Genomic DNA, 13,242 nt, shown 5'->3' on the forward strand with positions numbered 1-13,242 from the left:
AGATCTACATATCTGTATTGCCAAGCTTGCCTTCCACGCCAAGGAGAGTCCCATCCGGACACGGGACGAAGTCTTCAATCTTGTATCTTCATAGTCCAACAGTATGGCCAAAGGATATAGTCCGGCTGTCCGGAGACCCCCTAATCCAGGACTCCCTCAGTAGCCCCTAAACCAGGCTTCAATGACGATGAGTCCGACACGCAGATTTGTCTTCGACATTGCAAGGCAGGTTCTTCCTCCGAAGATTTTGAACACAAGGATAGTGTCCGGCTCTGCAAAACAAGTTCCACATACCACCATAGAGAGAATAATATTTCCACAAATCTAATCTGCTGACACGTTTGACAGCATGACATCATGCCATGGCCCGGTCATTATTCGAACAATTTTTCTCAACCAGCACTTCACATATCGCGAGGCGGTTTTCTTGACACGTCTTGTCGAAGCAGAGATCGTGTCCCCCTTATTACGGGATTCTCATCAATACGGACGTGGGTAACCCGATCGTGCCCGTTGGTATGACTCCTCGATTTTAGGCAAGTCCCAAACGGCCACAAGGAGGACGCTTGATATTCACCCTCTTTATAAAGAGGCCAAGGCATGTCCTTTTTTTCCCTCTCGTACTCAATCGAATCCTTCCCCCGCCTCGAGTTCCAACACCCAAGGCTCAGGTCAGGCGCTTCGGACCTTCAACCATGTCCGGATCCAACCTTCAAGGTCGGTGGATGCCTTCCGCTGTCACAGAGGAAGACATCAAGAAGCTAAGAGAGGCCAGGTATTTGACCAGCGAAATCTGGCACAGGCTGCCTGCTCGAGGGCAGGTCATTCCCACTCCCGAACCCGGCGAGAGCGTTGTATTCATCTCTCACTTTCTCCGAGGGCTAGGCCTCGCACTAGATCCCTTTGTTAGGTGGCTCATGTTCTATTATGGGCTGGATTTCCATGACCTGGCTCCGGATTCCCTCCTTCACATCTCGTCGTTCATCGTCGTGTGTGAGGCCTTCCTCCGCATTACCCCACACTTCGGCATGTGGCTCAAGACTTTAAATGTGAAGCCGAAGATGATCGAGGGGCGACACGCAGAGTGCGGAGGTGCAGCAATAAGCAAAAGCGTTGATGTTCCATGGGTAGAGGGTTCCTTCCCAGAGGTGTCCAGTTTATGGAAACGGGAGTGGTTTTATATCACAGCTCCCTGGAGTCCCAAGTGGGTAGCCGCCCCAGCCTTTCGCTCGGGCCCCCCACCACAACTGACGTCATGGATCAATAAGGGGCTGGACTGGGGGCCAGTAAATGATGTGTCGATGTTGCAGAGTCACATCCGAGATCTCTTAGAGAGAGATGTCAGCCTGGTCACAGTAATGCAAGTCATGCTAGTTCGTTGAGTCCCGCCTTGCAAACGTCGACCCCTCCGTATGTGGGAGTTCAACCCGGAAGGACCGCGAACTATTCAACACTTCCTCGGCATGACGCTCGAAGAGATGTACAAATCATTCTTTGGACCACAAATAAAGTGTCTGAACACCATCGAGGATGTGGGTTTGAGCTGTAATCGCCCAGATACCCAAGTAAGTAATCCCGTGGCTGAACACGCTGTCTTTTTATTTATCACAACATCATTCTGAAAAGTCGCTCTTTGACCAGGACTGGGTAACAAAGGCGAAGATGATCAGGTGTTCGGCCCCCCTTCCCGAAGGCTCGACCAATCTAGTACTAGCCAGAATGCTCGAGCCGGCGCCTTATCGGGCGCCCTTAGGGGAAGATAAAGGGGGGAATAAAGAGGCTGAAAGCAGGCCTCACTCATCATTCATCCAAACCGGGGGAATTAGCACCTCCGCAAAGGAGGATAACCAGGGAGAGGAATCTGAAATTCCCTCTCCCCAAGGAAGGAAGAGGACCACCTCTGAAGACCCGGAAACAAAGTTTTCTAAACGGGGGAAGAAATCTTCGCCAGAGGGTCCTGCCTCGGAGGGTACTCTTGCCGCACAGTGCCCGCAAGGGGGTCAGCCCTCTACCGAGCTGTAAGTAAACAAAAAGTACTTTAATAGTAAAAATATCATGCATTACTTCTAAAGAAAATAACCGAAGCATATATGTTGTAGTTCGGATCGTATCCCTTCTCGACAGAGTTCGTCTTCGGGGGATCTTCTTCCGGAGATGATGGAAAGTGAAACACCTCCCCATGCCACCCCGCCTCCTGAGGTGAGCGTGTTGGGATCTATGGTAGGGTGCATCCACTGCAAATTAAAATTTCCTACGCACAGAACAACCAAGAACATGCTATGGGAGATGGATCACAGTTCGTTACCACTAGACACGCAGTGCCGTGCAGCGGAAGAAGAGTTGGGGCAGCGCGTCCGCGTGGATCGTCTCCTCCTCGTCCGATCTCCCTTGTACAATCGGTGGTCGGTTCCCACGTATAGGTTCACCGGAGCGGCGCAAGTGCACCGCCTCTAATGGTATCTACGCGTGTAGGAGGAACGTCGTGCGGCGGACTGCTAGGTCCGATCACACAACCGGCAGCGAGTGGAGGTGTCTATTCGCAACACATGCAAACCCTAGTGATAGCACCGAAGCAATCAACCTCTTGAGTGTGCGACACCTCCACTATATATATAGGCGTCCATAGCGGGCTCAACACTTGGGCCTCGCACGGACCCTAAAGCCCATAAGTCTACTCGGCCACAATCCAAATACAGTTCGGATCACATCCGAGCAGTGTCCTCAGATCCGACCTTGTAGGTTCCTTCCCTTAAGCACGCGACCCCTTAGGTTCAAGTCGGCTTGGTCGCAGTTCGGATCACCTCCGAACTGCACAGTTGGTAGCGGCCTCTAGCAAGGCATGCCAAACACCAAGCAGACTATGAAGCTGGTTAGCGAACCTGTACATCATACTTCCATTCCTTTTGCCACACGATATATGTTGTCGAGCTCAAGGCGAGTTTGTCATCCTTGTGCTAGCCCAACCTCTTTCTCATTCCAGTGATGCCGACCACTATCCGGATTATCTCATAATCCTTGTCGCATGGCCATGCTTATCTTGGTCGGATCACACGAGGGGGCCAGAGTATATCTCTCCTGATCGGAGGGGCAAATCCCATCTTGCTCGACCACGTCTCGCAGCATGGTTCTGGACAAACCCGAAACCTACCTTTATAACTACCCAATCATGGAGTAGCGTTTGGTCATCCCAAAGCAAGTCTGTCACCATCCCGAGTACATGCGTCAGCTCAGGTCTTAGGACATAGAACATATGTTGTACTAGAGACTCACAGGTGACATATCGCTGCGTCTCATAGTTGGGTCTGTCCACTCAGACCTTATCTCGACTCGGATCCGATTACGTTGAATCCGACCAGATCCTTCCAAGTCCATATTATCCGGTTAGCATCCAATGCTCCATGGCTAGTGAGACCAAGCCATCGACCGTGTCATATGCTAGTCTAGTTGGCTGCGCGTCCACACAACCCTTTCGACTAGGGACCTTTTAGGACAGTCATCATACAATGCATAGTCCCACAAACAAGTCACGTACTTGCTGATACACATCATTGATAATGTCCAAGGACTATCTTTATTCATAAACACATAGGAAATATCATCATACATGATTGCCTCTAGGGCATATCTCCAATAGTCTCCCACTTGCACTAGAGTCAATCAAATAGACATCGAATGCCCATAGCTCTAACGTGCCCCTCATGCTTGGGTTGTGGAAGCGGCTTAGTCAACGGATCTGCAACATTTGCATCCGTGTGAATTTTGCATAACTCTACATCACCACTCTTTACGATCGTTCATGTCAGGTGATATTTCCGATCTACGTGTCTGACCTTGTGGTGATTCCTCGGCTCCTTGGCTTGTGCGATGGAACCAAAATTATCACAATAAAGGTCCAACGGTTTTACCGAGGCTAGGAAAATACCAAGATCATCCAGAAAGTTCCGGATCCAAACACCTTCCTTTGCAGCTTCACAAGCCGCAATGTATTCGACTTCTGTAGTAGAATCGGCCACTATATCTTGCTTGGAACTCATCTAGCTCACTGCTCCTCCGTTCATGACGTACACGAATCCGGACTGTGATCAACAATCATCTCTATTGGTTTGGAAACTAGCATCAGCGTAACCCCTTACGACGAGCTCTTCCTCACCTTCATAAACTAGGAGCATCTCTTTAGTCCTTTTCAGGTACTTCAAAATAGTCTTTACCGTTGCCCAGTGACTCTCACCTGGGTTGGCCTGGTATCTACTTGTTAGGCTTATTGCAAAAGCAACATCGGGCCGCGTACATATCATGGCATACATGATGGATCCGATTGCCGAAGCATATGGAATCCTGCTCATCTTGCTTCGCTCATCAGATGTCGAAGGACTCTGAGTCTCGCTTAGCCTTATACCATGTGAGAGTGGCAAGAACCCTTTCTTTGCCTCACTCATGTTGAACCGCTTCAACACTTTATCTATGTACGTGCTCTAGCTTAAGCCGAGCAGCCTCCTTGATCTATCTCTATAGATCTTAATGCCTAAAATGTACATTGCCTCACCAAGGTCCTTCATCGAAAACTTGCCATTCAATGACTCCTTGACCGAGTTCAGCATCAAAATATCATTTCCAATCAGTAGTATGCCATCCACATACAAGATCAAAAACACTATCGAGCTCCCACTTAACTTCTTGTATAAACAAGAGTCCTCTTCGCTTTTGATGGAACCGAAACCAGTGACGACCTCATCAAAATGAATGTTCCAACTCCGAGATGCTTGCCTCAACCCATAAATGGATCTCTTGAGCTTGCATACCTTACTAGTGCTAGTCGGATCGAAAAAACCCTCAGGCTGTATCATATACACGTCCTCGGTTAAATTTCCGTGAAGGAAAGCCGTCTTGACATCCATCTGCCATATCTCGTTATCAAAATATGCAGCTATAGCTAGTACGATCCTCACCGACTTCAGCATCGCTACCAGCGAGTAAGTCTCGTCGTAGTCAATTCCTTGAACTTGTCCATAACCCTTAGCGACAAGCCGAGCTTTGTGGATCTGAACATTTCCATCCACATCGGTTTTCTTCTTAAAGACCCATTTGCAACCAATGGTCGTTACGCCAGGCGGCGGATCAACGAAGTCCCAAACTTGATTCTCATCCATGGACTTTAACTCGGATCTCATGGCCTCTAGCCATGCCTCGGAATCTGGGCTCACCATCGCTTCCGCATATGTGGCCGGCTCGTTGCTTTCTAGCAACAATACATTGCGCACTCTGCGCAATCTTTCCGACCTCCATGGTTCCGGTGCCGCTTCCACTACGGGTTCCCTGACTGACTCCAGTATGATCTCATCACCAGCCGAGCTGTCCCCGAGTGGTCCTCGAATTTCTTTGAGTCGGACCGTCCTCCCACTGGCCTCCCGACTGAGAAACTCTTTCTCAAGGAAAACCCCGTTCCGAGCAACAAACACTTTGTTCTCTTCCCGGTTGTAGAAGTTATATCCCAAGGTTTCCCTCGGATATCCCACGAATATCCCACGAATATGCATTTATCCAACTTGGGTGTAAGCTTGTCTGGCATGAGTTTCTTGACAAATGCTTCACAACCCCAAATCTTTAGAAAAGACAAACTGGGACTCTTCCCGGTCCACATCTCATGTGGTGTCTTGTCTATGGATTTTGATGGTACCCTGTTAAGTGTGAAAGCTGCAGTTTCTAGAGCGTATCCCCAAAATGACAAGGGTAAATCCGACTTGCTCATCATAGATCGAACCATATCCAACAAGGTGTGATTCCTCCGTTCTGATACACCCTTTCTCTGTGGCGTACCCGGAGGTGTGAGCTGAGGTACTATACCGCTGCTTTTCAGATGATCATCAAACTCCTGGCTCATGTACTCACCTCCATGATCAGATCGCAGAAGTTTTATAGTCTTGACGAGCTGATTCTCCACCTCGTTTTGAAACTCTTTGAACTTTTCAAAAGTCTCTGACTTGTGCCTCATCAAATAGATATATCCATATCTACTCAAGTCGTCGGTAAAAGTCATGAAGTACTGATAGCCACCTCTGGCAGTTGTGCTCATTGGTCCACACACATCACTATGTATCAGTCCCAACAGCTCAGATGCCCTCTCGCAACTCTTTGCGAAAGGAGACTTAGTCATCTTGCCGAGCAAGCATGATTCGCATGTCTCGAACGACCCAAAGTCGGTCGAAGTTAGGAGTCCATCATCATGGAGCTTCTTCATGCGTTTCAGACTAATGTGTCCAAGCCGGCAATGCCAGAAGTATGTCGGATTTATCTCATTGGGCTTATGCCTCTTGACATTCACGTTATAGACCGGTTCATGTTCTAGATTCAATATAAATAACCCATCAAGAATGGGTGCATAGCCGTGGAACATACCATTCAAATAAATCGAACAACCATTGTCCTTTAAATTGAATTCATAACCCTGACTCATCAAGCATGAGGTAGAAATAATGTTCCGACTAAGTGCAGGAATGTAATAACAATTATTCAATTCCAAAATAAATCCAGAAGGAAGCTGGAGCTGCATCGTGTCGACCTCCAATGCAGCAACTCTTGCTTTGTTGCCGACCCTGATGTCAATCTCCCCTTGTGCCACACGCCTAGTTCTTACCAGCCCCTGCATCGAGTTGCAAATATGAACAACTGACCCGGTATCAAATACCCAAGAGCTACTAGGTATGTCAGCAAGGTAAATGTCTATAACATATGCAAAAAGTGTACCTTTGCCTGAAGCAGCATTCCCGGCCTTCTTGCCATGCTCTGCAAGCCACTTGCTACAGTTCCTCTTCCAGTGACCAGTTTCCTTGCAATGATAGCAAATGGTCTTTGAGTCCAGTCCAGACTTCGGCGCAGCGGCGGAGGTTACCATCTCCGTGCCCTTTGCCTTAGCCTTCTTCTTAGACCAACTCTTCTTGAACTTAGCCAATTTCTGCACCATCAACACTTGATGCGTGCCTTTCTTAATATCCCGCTCTGCCACTTTGAGCATCCCATGCTATGCAGTGAGCTTCTTATCCATGCCATGCATATGATAGTTCGAGATGAACGTCCCATAGCTGGGCGGAAGAGAACCCAGAACTGCATCAGTAGCCAGCTCATCCAAGAGCGGGAAGCCCAACCGATCCAAAGCTTGCACATATCCAATCATCTTGATCACATGCGGGCTTAGTGGATCACCTTCCTTCAGCTTACAATCCATCAAGGATCACCAGACGTTGAACCTTTCGGTCCTAGCCTGCACCTGAAACATGCTCTTGAGACTCTCGATCATATCGAAAGCCCCAACGTCTTCGAAATGTTGCTGCAAATCGGGCTCCATACAAGCCAACATGAGGCAGCTGATCTCGTTTGATTCATCAACGAGTTTCTGGTAGGCATTCTTGGTTGTGGTACTAGCATTATCGGCAGGTTCCTCTGGAAGCGGATCCTCTAGAACATGTTCCTTTTTTATCATGCTTGAGAACAATTCTCAAATTTCTATACCAGGTAGTAAAGTTTGTTCCATTCAGTTTATCCTTTTCCAGAATTGATTTCAATGCAAAGTTGGGTTGAGCAGGTGGTGCCATTGATCTACAACAGAAAAATATGCAATCACTAAGCAATGTGTTTATGTAGAGTAATTCTAGCCTTAAACAGAAATACTCCCACTGAAGTCAGCGTCCCTCCGCAAACTCTCAATGATTCAGGATCCGACTAGCACATGCGACTAGTGAGCTTTAGCATCACTACTAGACAACATGCCTATCCGGTAAGCAACTCCTTGCTAATGTATCTCTATACGACTCCTGTCGGTCGGGTAGGTATCTCATACCCCGGCTCCCGACCTCTTTTGCCACAAGGCCCAAAACCGTTTTGATAGCCTTGTCAAGTCAACCTAATGCAGTGCATGTCCGTGTCCGACACGAACCCTTCAGTTCAAGGACACCTAGCAGCACCCCAATTTTATGAGCCCACTACTAGACGTACTTGACGTGCGAAGGTGCAACATCGGGGATGACAATTCTCTTGATATTCATGAGGGATCTTTCTACCATTCTAACATGCAGAGAAAACAAGGAAGCACATCAATCACAAATAAACACATATTGTGAAATAGTATGGCTCCTTCATGTATGTTCTTCCAGGTTGGCTCTAACTCCGATGACCATCTAGGAACTCCATCTTGTTTGTCACGACGGGACACCAAGCCACCAACCTGATCTCTATTATCCAATTACTACATCTAGTAATGAATTTTACATAGAATCACAAGTCGACATGCAGGTCGTTGTACAATATAATGACAACACTTTGGCTCCTGCCGGCTGCCAAACATGACACGCAGGTCATGTATAATTTACACACATGCATCACATACACATGAGCCATACTATTCACATCAAACCCTGCAAAATAAAGTTATGCATAGAATCGCACTCTACCGGTTTGAGTGATCGTGTACGAAATACAAGGCGATACGCACACGGCAGTCCCGAACTGTGCGTCTAAGGCGGATGGTAATAGGAGGCAGGGGACACGATGTTTACCCAGGTTTGGGCCCTCTCGATGGAGGTAATACCCTACGTCCTGCTTGATTGATCTTGATGATATGAGTATTACAAGAGTTGATCTACCATGAGATCGTAGAGGCTAAACCCTAGAAGCTAGCCTATGGTATGATTGTATGTTGTCCTACGGACTAAACCCTCCGGTTTATATAGACACCGAAGGGGGCTAGGGTTACACAAAGTCGGTTACAAGGGAGGAGATCTACATATCCGTGTTGCCAAGCTTGCCTTCCACGCCAAGGAGAGTCCCATCCGGACACGGGACGAAGTCTTCAATCTTGTATCTTCATAGTCCAACAGTCCGGCCAAAGGATACAGTCCGGCTGTCCGGAGACCCCCTAATCGAGGACTCCCTCAGAGAAGCTAACAATTAACATAAAACATGGAGAACCTACCAATCATGACTCCTAGGGAAGAGTCCAGCAAATGGCTCTTGAAACTACTGCAGGAATGGTTATCATATACAATTTTCAAAACCATTATTAAATATTTGGTTTCATTATGTTGTGCTCACGTCCAACGAATATAACATGCTCATATGTAAGAAGATTTTGTGTGACATCACATCAACTTTTAGTGTGGAAACAACAAAATTGGCATGCATCAACAAGAATCGACGAGCAAACCTGATAAGAACATGACCACCATTGATGCATAGACAACTCCACATACTTCTATACAACACTTGCTGAAAAAGAACAAGTAGCATCTCAAGAAGAAAATCATGATGATCAAGGTCAACATGCATGGTAAGCAGTGGAGGACGGAGCTTAAGGTTGTCAAGGCAAAGGAGAAGCACATGAAGATGATCAAGACCTATTTTCCCTCGACTACAAGATGAATCCACCATGAATGTTAATATGTTACATAGTTGACTAACCATTATTAGACTGGTTTTGACCAGCCGTAAATATTTGTGTTGATTTACACTTATCTACGTTGAAGTCCATACAATTTCATGGGTTAATTTAATCCTTGAGAGAGAGATGAACCCTAACTATACATTTTGGTTGCCCCTCTCACTCTCGTAGATTTTCCCTTTACTCCTTTAGACACATCACTGAAGGGTTTATTTAGTTGAAAGTTGGATACATTGTAAGTTCATGCCACTTGTAATGTCAAATGTCTGATCAACATAAACTATTGTGAGCAATGATAATGCTATGATTTGGTGATGCACAAAGGTGTACTAGAAAAATATAGAGTAGAGAGATGTTGTTGGATGTATCACTTGTCAGGTAGCAAGTCCAGTCAGATGTCCGAAGACCGAAGGGAAGAATTCCCACACATGTTAACACAACCTGGTTCACTGTGACACAAACTATTTCTACTCCACCTAACTCAAAAGGCTCCAAACTAACCCATTCTCCTCCCCGGGGTAATCCCTTTCTACACTAGTACAAATGATCGATCATGGCGTTGTGGCGAGAGAGAGAGAGAGAGAGAGAGAGAGAGAGAGAGAGAGAGAGAGAGAGAGCGAGAGAGACGTGTAGGTGAACATTGTATCGTCTACTATACAAGAGTAAGCAATCTCACAATCTCCTATTTCTTCTCCGAATACCTTGCTTCTGACCGGGATCCCAAACTCCCGGAACCATCCACAATATCGTTTTATTAATCATGTGTTTGATGGTCGCGTGGTTTCACTTTATAATATGTAAATTTTCACCGCCAGGAAATGTCATACATGCTTCATCTTGTGCTCGCTTGCTTATGGTCATCTGGTGGATAGGATGTAGAGATTGGTAACTAGTTGGGTTTCCTTTTATTAGACATGTTCAAACTAGTTGCAGATCTATGTTGTGTGTGCATAGCTATCAATTCAATTTACAATTTTACATCACTTACGCAAACATTATTATGTTATTAATTTGGTGTGTAAGATTTATCACAAGGTATTAAAGTAGATATTATTTCATTACTTTACTCGGAAGGTTGTAACCATGTTTTTTGAATGGTTTAGTTGTTTAGTCGTCCAATTTCACGTTTGCCCAATGTGTGTCCACTTTCTTTTTCATAAGAGACCTTGGTTGGGCCACAACATGTAAATTTTCATGTCCGCTCAAATTGTTGTCTATCATTGGTGAGGGGAGAGAGATGGACAAGTTTCCTACGACTAGGTGTAAATACTTCCACGTATGTTCATGATAATTTTAACGCTGTCATACTGGGAGAGTATGTAACTATATTATGTAATATATAAGACTACTTAGGTAGTATATATACTACCTTTCAGGTAGTACATAGTATTGTTTAACCTACTATTTTTTACATATTTACGAAAGCACTTCCTTTTGTGTACAAACTCATTTTGGAAATCTTACATATAGTGTCCATGTTCAAATCACAAAAGTACCGTACATACTACCTACAAAGGAGATTAAAATTAATTAAAATGGTAACTTTTGTTGCGTGGTTTATCAAGCATGTTAAATAATGGTGCATTTTTTCTTCATATTTTTAAGTGATATATTTGCATATATGTTATTCTCTTACATGTCAAGTCGTAGTAAAAAAATACAAAATACCAACGGGGTTGTAGGGATGGAAGCTCGGTCGAGAGGGATTGTGATGGCGGGCCTTGTAGTAGAAACGTTGCAGCTATGACTCGTAAGGCGGGAGAATGGGTGGGGGCATGAGATGTTGTCGGCATCGTCTATCACCGACCATCAAATAGGCCAACTGAATGACAAATTCCACCTAAACTGGACTTGAGGAGAGTGCCATGATCAAAGAGGAGGGGGTTGAGGTGTTGCTCCTCCTCATTGTCTTCCATTGCAGCTAGAATCTACCCCTGCCCCCGCGTCGCCCACCTAGGGCGACAAGGGAGGCGACCCACCACCGCCGTCCCTAAGACCGCTCCGACACCACCTTCCCCTCACTGCAGCCGGGCAAAACCTTGGCGGCGGTAGGCGGTGGTAGGGCCTTACTCCTTCTCATGCATCGGGCTAGGATCCGGTAGTCCTCGAGCATTTAGTTCGTTGGCGTCTCCACAAGCCTTCCAACGCTGCCCCGTGCCTGCCCGGACTCCTTCTCGACGGATCCGGTGGGTGGTGGACAGGAGCCGGCCTTCCCGTGGTCGCTGCTCACCGTCCCCATTCAAATCTACCGGCTTTCTGGGTCGCTAGTGGTTGAGGTCCAAGATGGTGATGACTTCGGCCTGATGTAGATCCATCGACCTGGAGCTCGGTGGCGGCTCTAGTCGCCTGCTCGTCCCTGTCTCGTGTTTGGGGGCACAACCTTGTTGCCATGGTCTTGATCAGGAGACTCCGACGGCGGCCAGGCTGGTGAGGGGCGACTGTACAGTTACCGGAGAGGAGTTTTGGGCTTGTAGGGCATGCTCCTCGTTTGCGAGGTTTGGTATGTGGGCTTACAGGGACCGAGGTCTTCATGGGGTGACGGGATTCATGCTGCCTACAAAGGTGTTGGACTTCAGCGAAAGCTGCGCAAGGCCTTCATCATTGCGTGGCCCCATCCTCTCTAGGTCTTCCGTCAACCCCGTCTTTATTGTGGCGCCCTTCCTCGATGCCCATTGTGGTACCCTTGTGTGTGCATCGATGCCAAGGTTCGCTCTTGGACCCTCGTGAAGCCTCCGGTTTACATCGATGTGCTTTTGGCTTCTTTTAGACAACGTGCTTCTTGGTTAGGAAGGCCTTCCCAAAACCCGGGGATTGTTAGGATCGATGCCATACCACAAGGGCCGCCGGAGATTTCACGCAACAAGGTCCATTGTGTGTGAGCGGTGGTTGTCTGTGATAGTCTCAAAGGTTGGAGGTTGGGGCTTCGACGAAAGCCTTGCAGAACCCTGTTCTTATCAACGATGCCAACGTATGTGGATGTCGTTCCTCTCCTTGAAGATGTCGTTTTATCTGCGCCACTTCCTTCAAACTGCTGCGTCATGTACTGTGCGGCCCGTTCCTACGTGTTCACCATGGGAACGGTGCCCCGCTCAGCATGGTGGGTCAGGAGCTCCACTAAGATTTGTTCTCAGTGTCAGGAACATGCGAGTTCCTTTAGTTCTTTTGCTTAGTTCAGCTTTGCTTGACTTCTGTTTATTCGGTCGCATGCTTGGCCTCTCTATGCTTCTATTGTAAAGTTGGAATCCCCAACGGGGTTGATGTGAGTGTGAACTATCTTCGTATGTTGTTTGGTTGTTGCTTATCTATAAAACGTGACGAAAGCTTTTTTCGGCATGGTCTTCCATGACAACAATGAAGAGCGTCCTCTTACGTTGGTCGTGCAACCCCTTCCGTTGGTCGCACAAGTCCACCATGACCCCTCTCCAAGCACGCCGAGAAAGAGGAGGACAAGAGATCAACGAATGGACCAACCGAGGGGTACTTTGCTCTTTGATAGTGGGCTCTATAAGTTCAAAAGGCAAACAACTTAGACAAAAATATAAGGCATATTTTAGGTTAAAATTAGGGCAAAATTAATCACATGAGGAGTCCTGAGTCCTGACTTACCGAGGCGGCTCTAAAATCTCTTTCTCCCTCTCTCAAAAGAAAAGCGGCTCTAAATCTCTCCTGATAGTCAACCACCGTGCCCTATATCTGCCGCCGTGCTGTACCTTAGCGTCACCGGCGGCGCCTCGATCCTGCCGGCCGACGCCGACGCCCCACGCCCCCCATCCCCACTGCCACCCCCACCCCCACCGCCCCCCCGGCTCCGAACG

Source organism: Triticum dicoccoides, chromosome 7A, assembly GCF_002162155.2.
Source record: "Triticum dicoccoides isolate Atlit2015 ecotype Zavitan chromosome 7A, WEW_v2.0, whole genome shotgun sequence".
Lineage (NCBI taxonomy): Eukaryota > Viridiplantae > Streptophyta > Magnoliopsida > Poales > Poaceae > Triticum > Triticum dicoccoides.